This window comes from Megalobrama amblycephala, linkage group LG24 (genome assembly GCF_018812025.1).
Source record: "Megalobrama amblycephala isolate DHTTF-2021 linkage group LG24, ASM1881202v1, whole genome shotgun sequence".
NCBI classification, from domain to species: Eukaryota; Metazoa; Chordata; class Actinopteri; order Cypriniformes; family Xenocyprididae; genus Megalobrama; species Megalobrama amblycephala.
In genome coordinates this window covers 11,808,955-11,830,301 of record NC_063067.1, presented here as the reverse complement: position 1 = coordinate 11,830,301, position 21,347 = coordinate 11,808,955, and the positions used below count along the sequence as shown (strand labels likewise).

Below are 21,347 nucleotides of genomic sequence, written 5' to 3'. Positions count from 1 at the left end.
ATGATTAATACATAATGCAAGTATTGAAGTTTAAATCATTTGTTCAAATCCTTGACACTAAGCATGAGCAGTAATAATGTTGTCTTAGCACGAATGCTGTTTATGCTGCAATTGGCTTTTTGTTTTCTTTATTTTAGTATGCTGTACAGCTCATTGCTGTGAATGGACTTGAGTGGTTAATCAAATAAATGGATGGCTATTTATCTTGGCAGGGACAGCCACCCTTCACTCCAGTGTCTAGTGTATTTAAATGCCAAAACTCTTTCTCAGTCCAGACAGCATGTCCAGCAAATCCAATTTATTTTATATACAGTATAGATTTTCATAACACTACAGCTTAAGTGTTTCATGATCAACAATCCACGGCTTCTGCCAGCACAGTTGTAGGACTAAACTTTAGGAACTGACAGCTCTTCTACAGGACCTCCTGACCTCCTACCATTTCAAAATCATTTGACATCCAATCTGGAATGTAAGCCGGCAGTTTTTCATTCCCAGAGTAAAGCTGTCACCTTTCCGTGTACAGCACACGTGCAGACTGCCTGAATTATTGATGGTTGACCACAACCTAGTTCCCAAGATTCATTGTGCAAAAAAAATTTTCTTTTTAGGAAAAAATGGACATCAAAAATGATCTTTACAAAAACTATTATGAAGTATAGAATGCTGATAATTTTATTGTTTCCTGCCATCTGTGAAAGAAACGAAGCACTTGATTTGATCCAGTTAAAGGAGAAAACACTGATGGTAAGGATATCTTTTGGTTAATTTCACAGAGGTTGGAATATGTCCAGCTTTATAGTTTGCTTAGGGAAAATAAACAATGCTGCATTTTTAGTTAAATGGTATTATTACACCAAATGAGGGTGAGGGCCATATATTTCTCCATGTCATTGTCCATGCAGAACAGATTAAAGTCTAAATCTGTTTTTGTTCAATGGTATATAACATTGAGGGACAATAGATTGACTCTAGTAATTTATTCACAGATGACAATAGAGGCATATTGCTCAAATGGTCATCAGAGTGGAAAAATGGCATTTAGATTCTATCAGCATAGGTTTCAGCTCTTTGAAATTAAAGACCTCCACATCCATGATCAGATTTTAATTTGTGTGAAAAGGCCTCATGCAGACAGAGGAAATCATGGATCATTCACAAAATGCAAAATGAGACATTATAATATTTCTCACTTCTCACAAAGATTGATACCTAACATTTTATATATATATATATATATATATATATATATATATATATATATATATATGAAGAGTTTGGTTCCAAAACGCAATAACTCCATTTTGATTATTTTGAGTAAAAAGGTGTTTTCTTTACCAAAACATTGGCAAGATGAAAACCACTATTTTCTGTTTCAAACTTTCACATAGCATCTTTTGGATATAAAAACATAAAAAAATTCAAATCTACGTTTTGATTTTAAAAAGTTTATTATAAAAACGTATTATTTTTTCCCCAAAATGCAATAAATCTATGACACTTTTTTTTTCAAAATGCAATTAATCCATCAATATAAAAGTTATTTTTCAAATTGAAAATACACAACAAAGTAAGTTGATTCACATGTATGACAGAGTCTAAACTTTGCCAATATTTATCTTATATTCAGCCAATTTACTAAAAATACATTCAGCCGTCGCTCCAATGGTCATCTTGTTAATGTTATGAATTATTTGTCATTACCGATTCAAGAGTATCTGGCGCCACCGCACGGTTAAATAAACACATTTGCTGAGTACATTGGTATTAAAAACGGCTTTTAAAAAAGCCTTTAATGTTTACAGTGTGTGGAATGGTGCGCTGTGATTGGTGGAGAGCGGATATATCGCGTTCTGCAGAAAAAGGAGACTGGCGTTTGTCGCGTTTTGGGAAGAAATGGAGAAAACATGACAGAATAACACGACGGATATCGCATTTTGCGCAAAATTAATAAATGACTTTTCAATACCGACCAGATACAATACTGATTTTGGCGGAAACTCAATTTTTTTGAAAATGGCGTTTATCGCGTTTTGGAACCAAACTCTTCATATATATATATATATATATATATATATATATATATATATATATATATATATATATATATATATATATATAAAATAGAAATGCACCGATACTAAATTTCTCTGCCGATACGATAGCTGGTTATTCAGAATGATATCGGCCGATGCCGATAGTTTGGTTTTTCTTAAGGAAAAAAATCTCTCCCAAATAATGTTGCAAACTATACAGGGAACCCTCTCATTTGGTACACTACAATATTAGAAGTTTAAAGGTGCTAAAGAGGACCTTTTCGTCGACTGAGAAACCAAAGACTGTTAGTGAGTTTTTGAAATGAGCGCATGCGTAAGAAACAACCCCCCTCCTTCACAGCTCATTTCAAGAGAACGCCTCCCAAAACTCGTGCACGAATATTGGAACACGAGTGTTTACCACCGGCATTCGCTGTGTCGTGTTTGTGGATTCATTATGTCGGACTCACCGCAGGTAACTCATAATCTGCAGTTGTTTCTCCTGTCTCCTGACAAAAACATTGCATGCGGCACCTGTGGAGTGTGGAAAGATACTGGAGAGCGCAGCCGCGCGTCTCTCACAAGGAACGTCACGGCAGTGATTGACAAGCCAGAGGGCCAATCGTTTACGCGATGATCGCGTAAACGATTGGCTGATGTTTTTAAGGCCCTATCTCGTGCACAGATGATGTATATTAATATTATTCCTTTCAGTGCACCTAATAAATAGTCTTTTATCAGTTAGTAAAGACAGTTTCAAGTAATATTGCAAAAATGTATAAAACAAAACATCTTCTTTAGCACCTTTAACAACAGAGGTACAATTAACAACAGTGTTATATTCAGCTGCTATTTATTTTCAGATATAATAATTACACTTAAATAAAAACTGAAATGTTTGTATTAAACTTAGTATCACATAAGGTAGTTTTCATTAGCACTTGTTGTCTTCATGGGAAATTTACATAGACATAATTAACAGTAAATAAGCTCCTCCCTAGTATTTTTATATAGCAAAGGAACTGTGAACATTGGAAAACATTCCTGAGGTAAATGTGACACGATGTGACATATTGGTCACAAGCTGTTTTATTGACGTCTTTCCCCGGTTGAAACACAAAGTGATTACATGAGACATTCTGGTACGTTGTACAATATGTTTCAACATACCTTTGATGTTCAAGCATGTTTTTCGAGATGTAACTTGTATTGAAGAGGAAGAAAAGACTCGTGCTCCGCGCTGCCGCCTGAACTGAGGCACTACAGTCACTATTTTTAAACTGTTAATACGGTAACATTCAACACAAGAGTGATTTTCTTCACACACAGTATGTATGAGTTCTAGTTTGAACATAGTTTTCCGCACCTTTTTTGATTGACAGGATATAATCAGCCCTGATCATCGGCAGTTTTTAAACAATCAGCCGATGGCCGATAGTGCTAATAATAGCTTTTATCGGCTGATACCGATTGTTGGCCTATACATCAGTGCATCTCTAATATATAATGTTAGGTATCAGTCTTTGTGAGAAGTGAGAAACACTACCTGAAACATTTCTAAAATGAAAAAAAAAAAAAAAAATCATAAAAATATTTCTATAAAAATGTAAGCATATGCAAAAAAGTGCATATTTTTTATTGCATAATAAACCAATTTTAATATAGCAGTATTTTAAAGTAATAGAAATATTTTGATGTGTGAACATGCAAAGAAATGTGTAGCAATTATTAAATGGTTAGCAACATTAGTTAAAAAGTAAAAAAATAATAATTGAGGTCACAGGGTTTAAGCAGACAGAAAACCACGTTATTGAACATAGTTCCAGTGGCCTTTTGCTTACATTTCTCCTTTTCTTTCTCACCCCTGCAAGGTTCTCCTGCTCTTTCCTGTGCTCAGACATTAAATGCCACCTGCTCATGTGTGTCTCTGGGCAGTGCTGAAGTAGCAGGATGCCACCTGGCATTAGCAGTGTGTGTGTGTGTGTGTGTGTGTGTGTGTGTGTGTGTGTGTAAGCCTCCCCTGCAGTGTGTCCTCTGAGTTTGAACAGAACTGGGGCTTAACTCAAACTTTTCCACCCTGAAGAGGGAAGACAGCTGGGCAGAGCAGCTCGCTGTAAACATGACCGCTAGCAAGACATTTTCTCTCGTAGTTTCCGTCAGTTGAGCTTTTCGGTAATAGCTTCTACTTCTAGGTCTACTTTTTTGTGTGTCAGGGTTATTTTAGTATGTCTAGCCTGGTCACAAGTAGCATGACTTGCATATGAATTAAGATTTTATGTATACTGGTTGCATTAGAGTGTGTTTTGCATTTAATAAATGTTACATTATGCATGTGAAAATTTGTGTTATTATTGTTTATATTATATTATAAACATATATGTATGTATATATTTATAATGTAAATGTAAATATATGCACGAAATGTAAATCTCTCTCTATATATACATACACACAGACTATATTTAATGACATTGTATCACTTTCTCTTCATAGTGACTGTCTCAGGGTCTAAAACAACAATATGGCCGTGCTAAATATCTCCGGCATCTGGCATGAACTTTTCACCCTGTAGGTGAATGACCCCTGTGCTGCGGCAGGTCCCGTGATTAAAGGCTCTGACACAGCTGTGGATGGATGTGCAAAGGCTGACCGGGAGCCCCGCTCCGTACTTCTTATCTTTGACATCCTGTTGGTCAGTGAATGCCCGGGGGCAATTGATCCGTGAACCCTGCTCTCCCCAACAGGATAACCCTCTTTATTTGGCAGGGGGTCGGCCCACCTGTCAGGATCCTAAAGGTTAGTGTCAGCACTGCACAGACCAGGTAACAAGAGGTGGAGTGAATTGGTAGAGAAGAGACTGATGTATCCACCTTGGTCTGTTATTTGACAGGCTTAGGTGGGCTTTGTTTTGTTTTGTGAATTTGGGGTGTTTATATAAAAAGCACTTTAGTTAAATATCTTTCGGCTGTCAAGATGTATTACAGATTCTTCCAGTTATGGGGGTTTCTTTAGCTATGGGCACTTTTGGCCACTTTTGGAAAGTTGCACTGCATTCTGTACTGTAAAAAAAGAATTGATGGTTTAACTTAAAAAAGTAAGTTACCTGGTTGCCTTAAAATTGAGTTCACTGAAATGAAAAATTTGAGTTAATACAATTAAGGCTATTGGTTTAATCAACAGAACCTCAAAATATTGTTATCTGAACCACATTAATTATTGAAGTTGATTTGACAAAATAAAAAATGTTGTGATAAATCATGAAAATATTTTTTACAGTGTGTGGTGGAAATGGCAGTAATGAAAATGACATTTTAAACAATTTAGCAATAAAATAATAGACTCCTCCGTCTTTGTGTATATATATATATATATATATATATATAAACTCTCTCTCTCTCTCTCTCTATATATATATATATATATATATATATATATATATATATATATATATATACATACACTATATTGCCAAAAGTATTGAGACACCCCTTCAAATGATTGAATTCAGGTGTTCCAATCACTTCCATGGCCACAGGTGTATAAAATCAAGCACCTAGGCATGCAGACTGCTTCTACAAACATTAGTGAAAGAATGCTCTCAGGAGCTCAGTGAATTCAAGCGTGGCACCATGATAGGTTGCCACCTGTGCAATAAGTCCATTCGTGAAATTTCCTCACTACTAAATATTCCACAGTCAACTGTTAGTGGTATCATAACAAAGTGGAAGCAATTGGGAGCAACAGCAACTCAGCCACGAAGTGGTAGGCCACATAAAATCACAGAGCGCGGTCAGCCCATGCTGAGGCGCACAGTGCGCAGAAGTCGCCAACTTTCTGCAGAGTCAATAGCTACAGACCTCCAAACTTTGTGTGGCCTTCAGATTAGCTCAAGAACAGTGCGTAGAGAGCTTCATGAAATGGGTTTCCATGGCCGAGCAGCTGCAGCCAAGCCTTACATCACCAAGTGCAATGCAAAGCGTCGGATGCAGTGGTGTAAAGCACACTGCCACTGGACTCTAGAGCAGTGGAGACGTATTCTCTGGAGTGACGAATCACGCTTCTCTGTCTGGCAATCTGATGGATGAGTCTGGGTTTGGCATTTGCCAGGAGAACGGTACTTGCCTGACTGCATTGTGCCAAGTGCAAAGTTTGGTGGAGGGAGGATTATGGTGTGGGGTTGTTTTTCAGGCGTTGGGCTTGGCCCCTTAGTTCCAGTGAAAGGAACTCTTAATGCTTCAGCATACCAAGACATTTTGGACAATTTCATGCTCCCAACTTTGTGGGAACAGTTTGGGGATGGCCCCTTCTTGTTCCAACTTGACTGTGCACCAGTGCACAAAGCAAGGTCCATAAAGACAAGGATGAGCGAGTTTGGTGTGGAGGAATTTGACTGACCTGCACAGAGTCCTCAACCCAACAGAACACCTTTGAGATGAATTAGAACGGAGACTGCGATCCAGGCCTTCTCGTCCAACATCACTGCCTGACCTCACAAATGCGCTTCTTGAAGAATGGTCAAAAATTCCCATAAACACACTCTTAAACCTTTTGGAAAGCCTTCCCAGAAGGGTTGAAGCTGCTTTAGCTGCAAAGGGTGGGCCAAATCCATATTAAACCCTACGGATTAAGAATGGGATGTCATTAAAGTTCATGTGCACGTAAAGTCAGGCGTCCCAAAACGTCCCAAAAGTGTGTGTGTGTATATATATATATATATATATATATATATATATATATATATATATATATATATATATATATAATGGATTTCATTTTGATATCTATTGTGTTTATTACATATAAAATTTATTTTTTATTTTAATATATTTTATTGACCTTCATTTCAAACAAAAAAATTTTGATAAATCAACAGGACTTATAAGTGCCTGTTGTTGAACACACGCCCATAACCATAGACCTGCTGAATCCTCAAAAAAGTCCAGTTATTCTTTGGCTCCACGATGCAATATGGCATTCAACATAAGCAGCCATCTGCACAATTAGCATAGCACATCCTCTCGCTCGCCACCTCCATGCTCCCCGTCATCCAGCACCGCCATGTCAAATCAATGTCAAATTTAAATGTTAATAGAATCTTAAATTATTCACCGTGTAGTTTAGCCCCTTTGACCTATTCCTCAGTGTGGAGTGAGTCTCAGTCCTATTCCAGAATATATCAGAGGAAGGTGGTTTGTCCTTTTCCCCTGAGTGCATATCCACTTTTTTTTCATCTGTTCCAGAATAGATTGGAAAGTGGGGCATAATTTTGTATTGATATATGGACAATTTCTTATTCAATTATAGGGAAGAGCTGATGAGTTTAAAAGCTAGTTAGCTGCTAGCCAACAGCAATGGATTACACCTGCGGTGTCCTGCACTGTCACTACCTTTAAGGTTAGTTTAATGCAGTTAAGCCTGGATTTTATATAATGATGTACTGTACATGATGACAGAATGTTCATTTTTGGGTTCTTTAAAGGGTTAGTTCACCCAAAAATGAAATTTCTGTCATAACTCAACCTCATGTCGTTCCAAACCCGTAAGACCTTCATTCATCTTCGGAACACAAATTAAGATATTTTTGATGAAATCCAAGAGTTTTTTTTATTTTATTATCATCAATAGAAAGCAACAAAATTACCACATTCAAGGTCAAGTAAAGTAATAGAAACATTGTTAAAATAGTCAACGTGACTACAGTGGTTCAACCTTAATGTTATGGAGCGACAAGGTACTTTTTTGTGTGCAAAAACATAACAAAAATAATAACTTTATTCAACAAATTTGTCTCTCTCCTGTCATTCTCCTACGCTATTTACGCCAGTTTCTATGTCAGAATGCCGACTCAGTTTTGGCCAATGTCTGTTCACTGTTCACCTGACGCAGGAGCTGGCCAATACTGAGCCGGCGTTTGGACGTAAACACGGAAGCACTGAACTGTGTTCACTGCGTCAACTGCGTATGAGTCTGACAGGGATGAGAAGAAATTGTTGAATAAAGTCATTATTATTGTTTTGTTTTTGCGCACAAAAAGTATTCTCGTCACTTCATAACATTAAGCTTGAACCATTGTAGTCATGTTGACTATTTTAATGATGTCTTTAATACCTTTCTGGACCTTGAATGACGGTAATTATGTTGCTTTTTATGGGGGATAAAAAAAAAAAAACCTTGGATTTCATCAAAAATATCTTAATTTGTGTTCCGGAGATGAATAAAGGTCTTACGGGTGTGGAATGACATGAGGGTGAGTAATTAATAACAGAAATTTCATTTTTGGGTTAACTAACCCTTTAAGGATTTTGCCTTTTAACTCTTTTCCTGCCATTGACTGAATTTTCCATCATTTATGAGCATGACACAATGCTTCCCTGCCTTTGATGGAATTTTCCGGCTTTCCGTGTTTTTAACTGTTATACAATAGGGGGCTCTATTACGCCATGAATCTCCAGATCAAAACACAAGCAAAAAAGGAGCAGAAACAAGCGATAAATGCATTGTTTATGCACATTGTAGTCTTTGAAAAAACTGTGATTTTCTCAGCTTTTTGTTCAAAATGTTTTTTTTTTATATAAAAATCAAGTATAAATCAAGTGTTGATTAAAAATAATGCATGAAGCTAGAATAAAACAAGATTCCTTGTTATTAGACTGTATTACATGTATCCTTTGAGGAGAAGGCAATCTCAGAAAGTGGAAAAATCCAAGAAATGTTATATAAATACTTTTATGTCTTTAGTACTGAGAAGTATCAGTACAAAAGCTTTAAAATTGATTATTTTTAGAGTACTGTGACATTAGCTTAGCAACATGCTAAAGTCATACACTGAAATGGTTGCATGGAGTTGCATGACTGTTAGGATGTTTCCTTAGAAGGTAGCTGACTATGTAGGCATTAGGCGGCTCACTAGGTCTTAGAACAGAGTTCCTGTGTAGTCTTTTTTTAAAATTAGGGCGGAGGGCAAGGTGCAGCCCATAGAATCAAATTAGCCGTTGGATGTGTTTCCGCCAGAGACTTTGGTTAACATGGAACAGCGCTTCAATGCGCGTATCACCCTGACCTTTAGAAGAATTACGGCGAGGCTGCAAGAAGGCCATCTTCCATACTCCACTCTCTTCTTCAAGCGTCTTGCTGCTCTGCCAGACGTGGCCTTTCCAGCTAGTGGTTCAGGACTTGTTAAATGTAATAGAGCTCCTAATGCCCAGATCTCCATCTGGCCCAGGTCAGGTCCCTGACATTAATGGATTCCAGCACTCATTAAATTTATTTAAATCGTGCCTCTCTGGCCAGGCTGTGCAGTGGGGGGTGGGAACCTTATCCATGGAAGAGGTCTTCAGACTGTTGCTCTGTCAAACCTCACACCGGGGTGGATTCCATCTGCAGATTTAAAGGGGGGACCAAGGAGAACTATGTCAAAATGTTTCCTTGCAGAGAACACCTTGAGCATTTATGAGTGTGGTGAGGTAGGCACTAAAAAGTCATTAAGATGGGAATAAATCTGAAAGTGTAAGCAGTTTCACAGCTGTTAGGGAGAAAAGGGGGAGATTAAGAAATATCAGCAAAACAAGTTTAAAAAACACACTGTCTAGCTCTCGCAGTAAATGTCACGGATTCTATTTACTGATCTGGTAATACTAATAAAGCAACACTTTACAAGATTGTGTTTCCGGCCCGACCAATTAGGTTTCAAAAGGTTTTAACCGTAATGACGTGGGAGAGTTACAGTTGTTTTATGCAAGAATAAACAGCATCCCTCGGAGCTAAATTCATGTCCATTGTTTATTTCTGTCTTTTTACACTGACTGAGCAGGGAGCCACTGTAGTCATGTCATAATCACAAGTCGTGACTACAACGGCAAAATAAAACCTAACTGGGCATTATGTGACACGTTTCTAATGATTTAGTGATTTATCTGTCCACATTGAACACAGAAGTGGTATGAGAGCTGACAGTCTATCAAAAATACTTTATTTAATACAGTTATGTGGAATGGCATTTTAGACTGATTAGATCGGGCCACTCTGCAATATACCACCGAAATAGAAAGCAAGTTGGTCATTGATTGTTGCAGTGGCAACCTGCTTAAACAAAAACTCAGATTTACAGTTCATATTGTGAATAATTAAGATGTTTCTTTGTAAAGAAAGAAAATAACAAAATGTGTGTAATGTGTGTTAAGTTTTATACATTTTTATGACATTCAAGACAGTGCATTTTGGTCAACAATTAAGGTTTTTTTAAGGCACAAATCCTGTGTTTTTGCTGTCAAAACTATTAAATATGTTATTTAAATTAACTTGAAAATTAGCTTGTTTTAACTGTGTCTACCTTCAATTTTTTTTTTTTTTTGGCCTGTTCCATCAGAGGTCTTGATGTTCTTGACTGTATCAAACATCAGAATTAGACAAAAATTTTATTTTACTACTTCACTGATATTCAATTGTTGCTGTAAATTATATTGTAATTTAAAGGATTAGTTCACTTTTAAATAAACTTTTCCTGATAATTTACTCACCCCCATGTCATCCAAGATGTTCATGTCTTTCTTTCTTCAGTCGAAATGAATTTAAAGTTTTTGATGAAAACATTCCAGGATTTTTTTCCATATAGTGGACTTCAATGGGCACCAAACAGTTGAAGGTCAAAATTAGTTTCACTTCAGCTTCAAATTGTTCTACACAATCCCAGATGAGAAATAAGGGTCTTATCTAGTGAAACCATCGCTCATTTTCTGAAAAAAATTGAAAATTATATAAGTTTTAACCAGAAATGCTCATCTTGAACTAGCTCTCTTCTTCTCCTCTATTAGAATTCCGGCAGTGTAGACACTGCTAAATGTATTACTGCCCTCCACAGGTCAATGTTTTGAACTAATTTTTATATGCAATATGCTAGTTCAATAGTATATAACAATTAGTTCAAACTTTGACCTGTAGAGGGCAGTAATACACTTAGCAGTGTCTACACTGCTGAAATTCTAATAGAGAAGAAGAAGAGAGCTAGTTCAAGATGAGCATTTCTGGTTAAAACGTATATAATTTTAATTTTTTTTTCAGAAAATGAGCAATGGTTTCACTAGATAAGACCCTTATTTCTCATCTGGGATCGTGTAGAACAATTTGAAGCTGCAGTGAAACTAATTTTGACCTTCAACTGTTTGGTGCCCATTGAAGTCCACTATAAGGAGAAAAATCCTGGAATGTTTTCATCAAAAACTTTAAATTCATTTCGACTGAAGAAAGAAAGACATGAACATCTTGGATGACATGGGGGTGAGTAAATTTATCAGGAAAAGTTTATTTAAAAGTGGACTAATCCTTTAATTATTTGGTTACACTTTATTTTTTTAGTGCTGTAGTTACATTGTAATTACTCAAATAAGTACTGAGTACTATTAATTAACTACATATACTTACTATAGAGTTACAGTTAGGGTTTGGCTAAGGGTTAGTTACTTGTAATTATGCATCATTTACTGTTATTACTAAGTACATGTAGTAACACGGCACTAAAATAAAGTGTTACCACTTTTTTTGGTTAAAAATTATCCAAAATATATTTTTGAGCAAGTACTGTACATAACCAGCCGGTGTTCAAAACTATCTCCTTACATTAGCCTGATTCACAACGGTAAGCTTGTCATAATGTTTTGTAATTCGTATGGTACTGCTAGGTTTCCACGGGAAATGCCGCCGTTCGTCTTTGCGTCATTACATCAAGTCTGTTAACATAAAGAAATCCCAGCTAGTAGGCTATATCGCATATGATGGATCATTTATAGCCTTTTCTCACAGCAGCTGGAATAATTAAACTTATGTATGGTATGACAAATTAGAGATTAGACTTTGAAATCAGAAATTGAAATCTACAGATAACGCTCATACACGCTAAATACACATAGTCACGCAATGCTGCTGTTGTTAACATTAACAATTTGAGAACAAAGTATAACAATAATAATAATTTGCACGGTTTGATGTGATATGAGCTAAGCGATCGCTAGATTTAATCACCATTGGTAGCCGATTTACTGTAATGTTGTTTTTTTTTCTTAGTTGGTCAGAACAAAAGTGGCAGATTTGTTACTTGTTCAGATGACATTTTCCGGTTAAAAATTCTTATTTTGTAATACTTCCAAGACTACAATCTGTGATTCGGAAGTACAATATCCACCAGTGCGGTGACTGACAGCCACACATTCTCCTTAAAACATTAGATTTATCCGCGCTGAGGAGCCGTGCCGATGCACAACCCAAGTAAAGATGATAATTCCACAAATAACTGCAATTGCAGGTTTCAAACAGAGATGGCAACAAAGAGGTAAAACATACGGACTGCAGCTTTACATTTAATAATTTTAAATAATAATTCTATTTAATTTTAATATGTGCCCAACATTTTGCATGTACCCATTAATTTATTTTATTTATTTATTTATTTTTTTAAATGGAAAGTAAGTTTATCGATAATAACTACAAAACAACATCTGGTGCCATAATGTACTATAATAATAGCCCCTACTAAGTGAGAGGCTAATTTTTTATTTTTTCCATTTAGTTTTGATGTTTGTTTTAATGTTCGTTGCTAACAAAAATAAATAAATAAATAAATAAATTACAAAATAGAAAATTACAAACCCCTTAAAAATGAATAGAAAATAAAGCTGCTTATTAGTTTGACCTGAGGTTGAAGATCAACACTTTTCTTTTGAATATTAATCACCTTTATTTACTGGCCAAATATTTTTTTTTTTAATTATTATTATTATTATTATTATTATTATTTCAGGCCCTAATTTGTACCACATTCAGTACATTTTGTTCTTTTACTTACTTTGAACAATATTGCTGTTGATGCTAAATGATATCCAATATGCCATGAAATGGCGATGAAGAGATAAATGATTCTTACTGATATGTAAGACAATAGCCTAAAGGTTATGAAACACTGGTGAAGTAGAAGAATAGTGTTTGTCAGGAAGCTTTGAAGAGGTTTATTTAAAGAATGGACTGATGTTCTGACACTGAAGGCATAACAACATGAGGAAGATGCAAAAGGAAAAGTGCTCTCGTTGTTTGAACATTGACCTTGCGTTTCCTTTACCACACAAGCACACTTTACGATGTCAGTGCTTATGAGTGTCGTAGCTCTTCACAAGCCATGGCAGGTGATGAGAAGCGATGCTTCGTGAAGGGGTATCAAACAAACAGCCTCAAACGGATTCAGACTTGGCACGGTGACAGCACAGAGCTCGTGCCCCGCACCCGCCCTCCAGCTGAGCATTTTAATAACGGCATCTCAGAGGAACACTGTCAAATATTAGTTTTCCCAAACACCCGACAGCCCCCTTCCCTCCGGCCCTGATCGGCATCTTCCTCTCATTACAGCGCGGGGATTGATGATTTTGTTTCATGAGCATCTAGATTGAGACTGGATGGATAGAGGGTTAATAAAACATGAGGAGCATTAGTATTCACCTCATACTCCCCTCTACAGCAGGTCCGATGTGGCTTCTTTTCTCTCCTGCCATCCTTCAGATGTTCCAGAGCCAAATGCTTCAGCGCTGGGCTGGGAATTGGGGGGGACAGGAACAAGATCTGGTTCCACATAAGACCTCTAGCTCATCAACATACAAACTCGCATCGGAGCGAAGTGTCCACATAGGAATCGTTGCTTGCTTTTGATGCAAATAGACTTCTTTTCTGGATATTGACATATTCATTAGCAAATGCCAAGGGTCATGATCTTGCAATATGCATGTGTAATGAATCCTAAATGAGTACATTTTTCTCTGTTGTCTTGAAATTTTTTTTTTTAAAGGGGTAGTTCACCCAAAATGTACATAAAAAAGATATTTTGAAAAACTATTTTTGTCCGTACAATGGAAGCCAATCGGGCAATGTTGTTTTAGACCCCATTGGCTTTCATTGTATGGACAAAACATTTAAATGGTTAGTTCACCCAAAATTGAAAATTCTGTCATTAATTACTCACCCTCATGTCGTTCTACACCCGTAAGACCTTTGTTTATCTTCGGAATACAAATTAAGATATTTTTGATGAAATCCAAGGTTTTTTTTAATCCCCCATAGAAAGCAACATAATTACGATAAAATCTGATGGTTCAGTGAGGCCTCCATTGACAGCAAGTTAATTAACACATTCAAACGCCCAGAAAGCTACTAAAGACATATTTAAAACAGTTCATGTGACTACTTTAGTTCAACCTTAATGTTATAAAGTGACGAGAATACTTTTTGTGCGGCAAAAAAACAAAATAACGACTTTATTCAACAATATCTAATGATGGGCGATTTCAAAACACTGTTTCATGAAGCTTCGAAGCTTTACGAATCTTTTGTTTTGAATCAGTGATTCTGAGAGTGTATCAAACTGCCAAAGTCTCGCCCCCCAGTGGTGAACCATTGAAATTTCAAAACACTTGTGACGTAACGGATGCCTCGTTTACTAAAATCATGTGACTGTGGCAGTTTGATACATGCTCCGAACCACTGATTTAAAACAAAAGATTTGTAAATCTTCGAAGCTTCATGAAGCAGTGTTTTGAAATCGCCCATCACTAGATATTGTTGATAAAGTGGTTATTTTGTTTTTTTGGTGCACAAAAAGTATTCTCGTCGCTTCGTAACATTAAGGTTGCACCACTGTAGTCACATGAACTGTTTTAAATATGTTTTAGTAGCTTTCTGGGCATCTGAAAGTGTTAATTGTCTTGCTGTCAATGAAGGCCTCAGTGAGCCATTGAATTTTACCAAAAATATCTTAATTTGTGTTCCGAAGATGAACGAAGGTCTTACGGGTGTGAAACGACATGAGGGTGAGTAATTAATGACAGAATTTTCATTTTTGGGTGAACTTAACCTTTAAAACATTCTTCCAAATTATCTTCCTTTGTGTTCCGCAGAAGAAAGAAAGTCATACAGGTTTGGAATGACATGAGGGTGAATAAATGATTACACAGTTGTCATTTTGGGGTGAACTATTACTTTAAATATTGACATTTTGGTCTGTGGCTTTGTGGTTTGTTCATTGTAATATCTATTTTCAATATTGTGCATTTTGCTTTTGCTTTTTAAGTTGTACTGTGTTCTAGCTGGGAAATTTTGTTCAGGTTGCAATTATAAGTGTTTGGAACCCCAGGTAATTTGTATATCGACCTCAAGAAATAAGACATTTCCTCCATTTTTTAAGTTTAATTAAAAAAAAATAAAAAATAAAAAATTCCACATAGGACTTCGAAATATCTTGGAAAATGGGTAATTAAGAAGAGTTGCATTATACAATGCAAAAAAACAACATAATGATGGAAAATAAGTCTTGTATTGTAAAATACACTGCAATTTATGCAATTATGCTGATGGGATCTCTGGGGTTTGATTCTCTTAGTACAATCCAACTGGGAACATTATCTTCAGTCATTGCAATAGTCAATAGCACACAATTAATTGCCCATATGAAAGGGTCTGTTTAATCATTCAAATTGCCGTTTGTGTCAGTTAAACAGAGGGCTATCTTGGCTGTATCTGAAGAGTTATTGTTCGCGGGAGTGAATGGCTTGCCGCCTCCCGCTCAGCATACACTGGCAAAGCTCTGGGGATCATATGAACATTTCTGGCTTTTTGTGATTGAGTCTTCATTGGAGTGAGGCCATTTAAATGTATTTTTTTTTTACCTCCTGTTGTGCTTGTTTACTGCTAGGTTCGGACTTCTCAAATGAAAATGCTTGCACCAAACATCTAGAATATTCAGCAGCATGATGAACAATCAACAATGAAATGAGTTTCCTGAAACAGTTACTTCCTGCGGGTTTGGTGAAATGTGAGAATAGGCTGGTAGTGTTTAAAACTTAAGGCAGTCAATGACTTACCAGGCAGTGTTTTGAATGAAGACACCCAAGGAAATTAGTTTCAGGCTTCCAAGACCATAATACCATAATGTTCAACATTCATTAATGAATCAACAGCGTGAAACGGCGAAACCAGTGTAGTTCAATTACAGAACAAATCACTTGTAGTGTAGTCTGATTCCTATGGACAGTGTTGGGGAAAGTTACCTTTAAAAGTAATGCATTACAATATTGCGTTACTCCCTAAAAAAGTAATTGCAGTACCTAGTTACTTTTTATGAAAAGTAATGCATTACATCACTTTTGTGATACTTTTTCTCACCTGGGCTGGGCCTTTCACACCAAAAGTGAATTCAGTAAGCCTCAGGCTGAAGGAAATGCATATTTACACCTGTACAGTAGAGGGCGCAGCTCAAACAAACCTTTCAGCTGTGCTGCCATTCTGGATTAAAAGAGAATAGGATACAAGAGGAGGAAGTTCAACACTCTTATTTCTAAATCTAATCTAAAGTAATTTTTGCTCATTAGTATGGTTGAATTAAATCACTAAAGGTCAGCAGTAAAGACATTGGTTAATACAGTAAGATTAAATACAAAGTATATTTGTGTAATTTAGTTAATTATTACAGGTTTGCATAAAATTTGGAGATTGCATTTCACTGTTTTTATTAATTTTGAGGAGTACTGAATGTTTTTGTGCAAGTGAGATGAGTAAATGCATGTTCACATTTAGTCTAGAACTACAATACCTATTCAACACCTCTGCACTTTATTTCTCTCAACATGGGGACAGGAGAGCTGTCAGTCAATAAATGTGAAAAAGTAACTTGCTTTATTATTTGAAAAAGTAAGATATTTTATTGTGAATTGAAAAAGTAATGCATTACTTTTCTAGTTACTTGAAAAAGTAATCTGATTATGTAACTCAAGTTACTTGTAATGCATTACCCCTAACACTGCCTATGGAGACCCTAAAGGGACATGGTGATGGAAAAAAATGAGATGGCAGGGAAAAATATATTTTACTGCTTTTGCAATCTCTCACAAAAATTTTGCACTCTCCCGAGAAACTTTGCATTTGTGCGCAAAACCTTCGAATACAAGACTTGGTATTCTCTCACAAAAGTTTTGCTTTCCCCACGAGAAACGTTGCGTTTGAAATCCCCAGAGTTAAATCAATTCTGCTCAGATTACATATGGTCCCTCTCTATATAGTGTTAAAGTAACACTGAAGCAGAGTTAAAGTTAATGAGATTAATTAACTTATGATTGGGCATTAGTGATGAACGCCTGCTGTTAACAAGCAGAATCACAAATTCCTCAAGATCTGATTAAACAACTCCACAAACAACATGTTATCTCATTAACTTTAACTCTGCTTATTTTAACTCTATGTAGGGAGAGACTATATGTTCTCTGAGCAGAGATGATTTAACTTTAGGGATTTTGCTGTGTAGGGGGTGTAATGGTACCCTCATGTCACAGTTAGATACATATCACGATACTGAACTCACGATACGATATTACTGCAATACTCCAAGACATATGGTAAATGTACTGTTTATTAGAATGCTAAATTTGGTATCACATTGGGGGTGGAAATGAATAGGCTTGGGCTTGGTGCTGGTAACCCAATGCACAGGACAATGGTGACACCAGAATAAAAATATTTATGATTCTAATAGATGAATATGTTTGCACTCTGTCACTGACTATATATACAGTACAGTCCAAAAGTTTGGAACCACTAAGATTCTTAATGTTTTTAAAATAAGTTTCATCTGCTCACCAAGGCTACATTTATTTAACTAAAAATACAGTAAAAAACAGTAATATTGTGAAATATTATTACAATTTAAAATAACTGTTTTCTATTTGAATATATTTCACAAAGTAATTTATTCCTGTGATGGCAAAGCTGAATTTTCAGCATCATTACTCCAGTCTTCAGTGTCACATGATCCTTCAGAAATCATTCTAATATGCTGATCTGCTGCTCAAGAAACATTTAATGTGTACAATTGTACAAAATATTTGTGTACAATATTTTTTTTCAGGATTATTTGATGAATAGAAAGTTCAAAAGAACAGTGTTTATCTGAAATCTAATCTTTTGTAACATTATAAATGTCTTTACTGCCACTTTTGATTGATTTAATGCATCCTTGCTGAATAAAAGTATTCATTTCTTTAATTTCTTTTCAAAAAAATAAAAATAAAAATTCTTACTGACCCCAAACTTTTGAACGGTAGTGTATAATGCTACAGAAGCTTTGTATTTCAGATCAATGCTGTTCTTTTGAACTTTCTATTCATCAAGGAATCCTGAAAAAAAAAAAAAAAAGTACACAACTGTTTTCAACATTGAAAATAATCATAAATGTTTATTGAGCAGCAAATCAGCATATTAGAATGATTTCTGAAGGATCATGTGACACTGAAGACTGGAGTAACGATGCTGAAAATTCAGCTTTACATCACAGGAATAAATTACTTTGTCAAATATATTTAAATAGTACACAGTTATTTTAAATTGTAGTAATATTTCATATTATTACTGTTTTTTACTTTATTTTTAATTAAATAAATGTAGCCTTGGTGAGCAGACAAAACTTCTTTTAAAAACATTAAAAATCTTAGTGGTTCCAAACTTTTGGACTGTACTGTATTTAAAATAATGTAGGCCACTTTTTACTGGTCGGGACCCACAAATAATCCCCCATTGCATTATTATATATTATATTATATATAGTAGTTTAATGTAGTACTGACACTAAAACTATGTAAACTTAAATTTTTCTCACATTAATTCTCATTTTGGTTGAACTACACACAACACATATTGTCACTATCCACATTACGATATTGTTGCATTTATGTATTGCGATATATTGTGACATATATTGTTACACCCCTAGAAATCAGTGTAGTTACTGACTGGTTCTTCATATGACATGTATGGTTAAAGATTTTGCAGATAATACTGAAATAATTGTAAATGGACCATTAAGGAACTGCAATCCTTTTTCAAGTTTCAGACACAGTCTTTGTGTTTTTGGCCTATAAAGAGAAAAACAGCTCTCATTTGGCCTTGAGATCACAGTGCAGTCCAAACACCTACAGATCTCCCCAAATCATAGCGCTAGTTTAGCACCAGAATTGACAAGCGAATAAAACGCTAGTGTGTTTAAAAGGTCACTCAGAAACATTCTACATATGTCCTTCCATCATCCGCACCTCTACCTGAGCTCTGTTGCTTTGGCTTTTAGGTAGCTTCGTCTGACAGCCTTGGAGAGTGACAGATAAGAGGGAATAATTAATTTATCAGAGGAGACCAGACTCTAATCCCTGGTGTCCCAGTGATAAGGTTGTTTTTTTTACCGCTCTCTCTCCTTCCTTTAGATCTCTTCTGGTGATAGAGAGCTCTCCCTCAGCAGGTTCCCGTTAATAAGCCTGTCAGAGGGGCCAGGGAGAGCCCGTCCAGAGCAGGTTATCTCCTCGCCGCACACCCACGTCTCCCCCTGACAGCGACTGGCTGGCCGCTCAACGGCCCTTTGAAACCTCAGGAGCGCTGGGCCGCCTTCCGCAGGCCTTCGAGGCAGCCCTGTCATTTGAACTGGCTAATTCCGGCATCAGGGGGGCAGAAAAGGGGCAGATGACTCGGCGGCTGACAGACCCGTCGGCACAGACCGGTATGGGACTCGACGGGGGTTGAATTTTTAAAACATTCTTTTGTGAGGGATCTAAATGCAGAGGGATTTGTTTTCTCTTTTTCATGTTCCTCTTCTTTCACTTTCCAGCCATTGCTTTGGGTTTAAACGCAGGCATCTCTCCTGAGGTGGTTGTGCATGTTTCATTTCGTGTGTGTGGATTCGTCTGCCCCTCGCAGTGTGAGAAGCTTTTGTGTGCCTGTTTTTTCCATCTGCGCAGGTCTGTCTGGTAGCGCGAGTCTGGATTTGTCTGCCCTGCACAGCACGAAATGTGTGTGTGTGTTTGTGTTTGTGTGAAGAGATGAGGTCAATAATGAAGGTTGATATCATGTGGGAGTTTAAACAGACAGTCTTTAATAAATAATAACCTGTATGATTGAAGCTTAGCCAGGTTCTGTACACAGGTGGACATCTCCTTCATTTCTGGGAAATATATTAAAATCCTTTTCAAAAGACGTAATTGAAAACCCAGGGACAAGATTAACAACTTGGCGGTTGTGGAATATGATCGTTTATGAATAACAATGCTCCGACTATTTTGTCTTCTCATGAATATTTAAAATGTCAAATATTAATCAGATCTGAGATGGAATTTAGCTTGCAGATAAGAGGTTAATGCATGCTGCAGCAGCCACTGTTGTTTTGTTTATTTATTTTGGTGGGGTGGGGGGGGGTGGTATGTATAATTTATGGTATTTAAGGTATACATTTGATGTGTTGATGTATTCCTTGGGAATTGAACCAATGATTTTGGTGTTGCTGCGCTATGCTTAATTTCTAATCTGTTAGACCCCGCCCCTTTCTTACAATCAACTGCAAGCAAAGACGGCTTAAACCAGTCTAATGGTGGTTTGCTGGTCTTAGCTGGTTTAGGTTATTAGGTTAGGTTGTCATTTTTGGCACTTTTTTTTAGTATGGTCTGTTCTAAAATCTAGTTCCAAAGTGATTCTTCAGATTCTTCAGGCAGATGAAACATTATGTATGCCGCCACCTACAGGGCTGGATGCAATCAGCATGGGTAAACTTTTACTTTATGTATTTATCAACACAACAACAACAACAAAAACCAATGTTATACTGAAATTAAAAATAAAGTGCTTCTTTTCTAAACTTCTGTTCTTAGTACAAATCAGCATGAAATGAAAATTCACCTTATGTATTTTCTTATCTTTTTGTGTATATTTCTTTTTTCGACCTTGTAATTTAATTATATTTAATTACAATTGCGTAAAACTCAATCTTCTGAAACGACAGACTTCTCTCTGGTGATGTATGCCGGACTTCTCCAATCATTTAGTCCACTTAAACCCCGCCCCTTTCTTACAGTTGGCCGCAAGCTTGCATTCAGCTCTTCCTGCGTCCAATCAATAACCAGTGGATTGAATCAAGTCCCCACCCTACATTTTCTGTTTTGTTAATCCGTTTTAGTTGTATGTACGGCATCATTTGGAAGAAATTATCTGTTACTCAACTACCGTAACACTACGGAAAAATTTAGTTAAAGGATTAGTTCATTTTAAAATGAAAATTACCCCAAGCTTTACTCACCCTCAAACCACCCTATGTGTATATGTCTTTCTTCTTTCTGATCAACACAATCGAGTTATATTAATAAATATCCTCACGCATCCAAGTTGCGTCAGTTATGTTGTTTTCATAAGTTGAATACGGAAGGCGTAGGACGTAGCGTAAGCGTTTTGAACTGCGAGAGGCATTACACCTTCTTCGTAAGT

The 21,347-nt window shown here is 36.4% G+C and overlaps 1 long non-coding RNA gene across 2 annotated transcripts; it reads left to right on the top strand.

The window, feature by feature from the left end:
• Window positions 1-2,961: 2,961 nt before the first annotated feature.
• Window positions 2,962-21,083, top strand: LOC125260799. 2 transcript variants are annotated; one of them, XR_007183127.1, is made up of 4 exons: window positions 2,962-4,208; window positions 4,530-4,832; window positions 7,341-7,430; window positions 19,307-21,083. It is a non-coding gene; the product is annotated as an uncharacterized LOC125260799 (long non-coding RNA). The 2 variants fall into 2 exon arrangements; XR_007183128.1 differs by lacking the exon at window positions 7,341-7,430.
• Window positions 21,084-21,347: the final 264 nt, after the last annotated feature.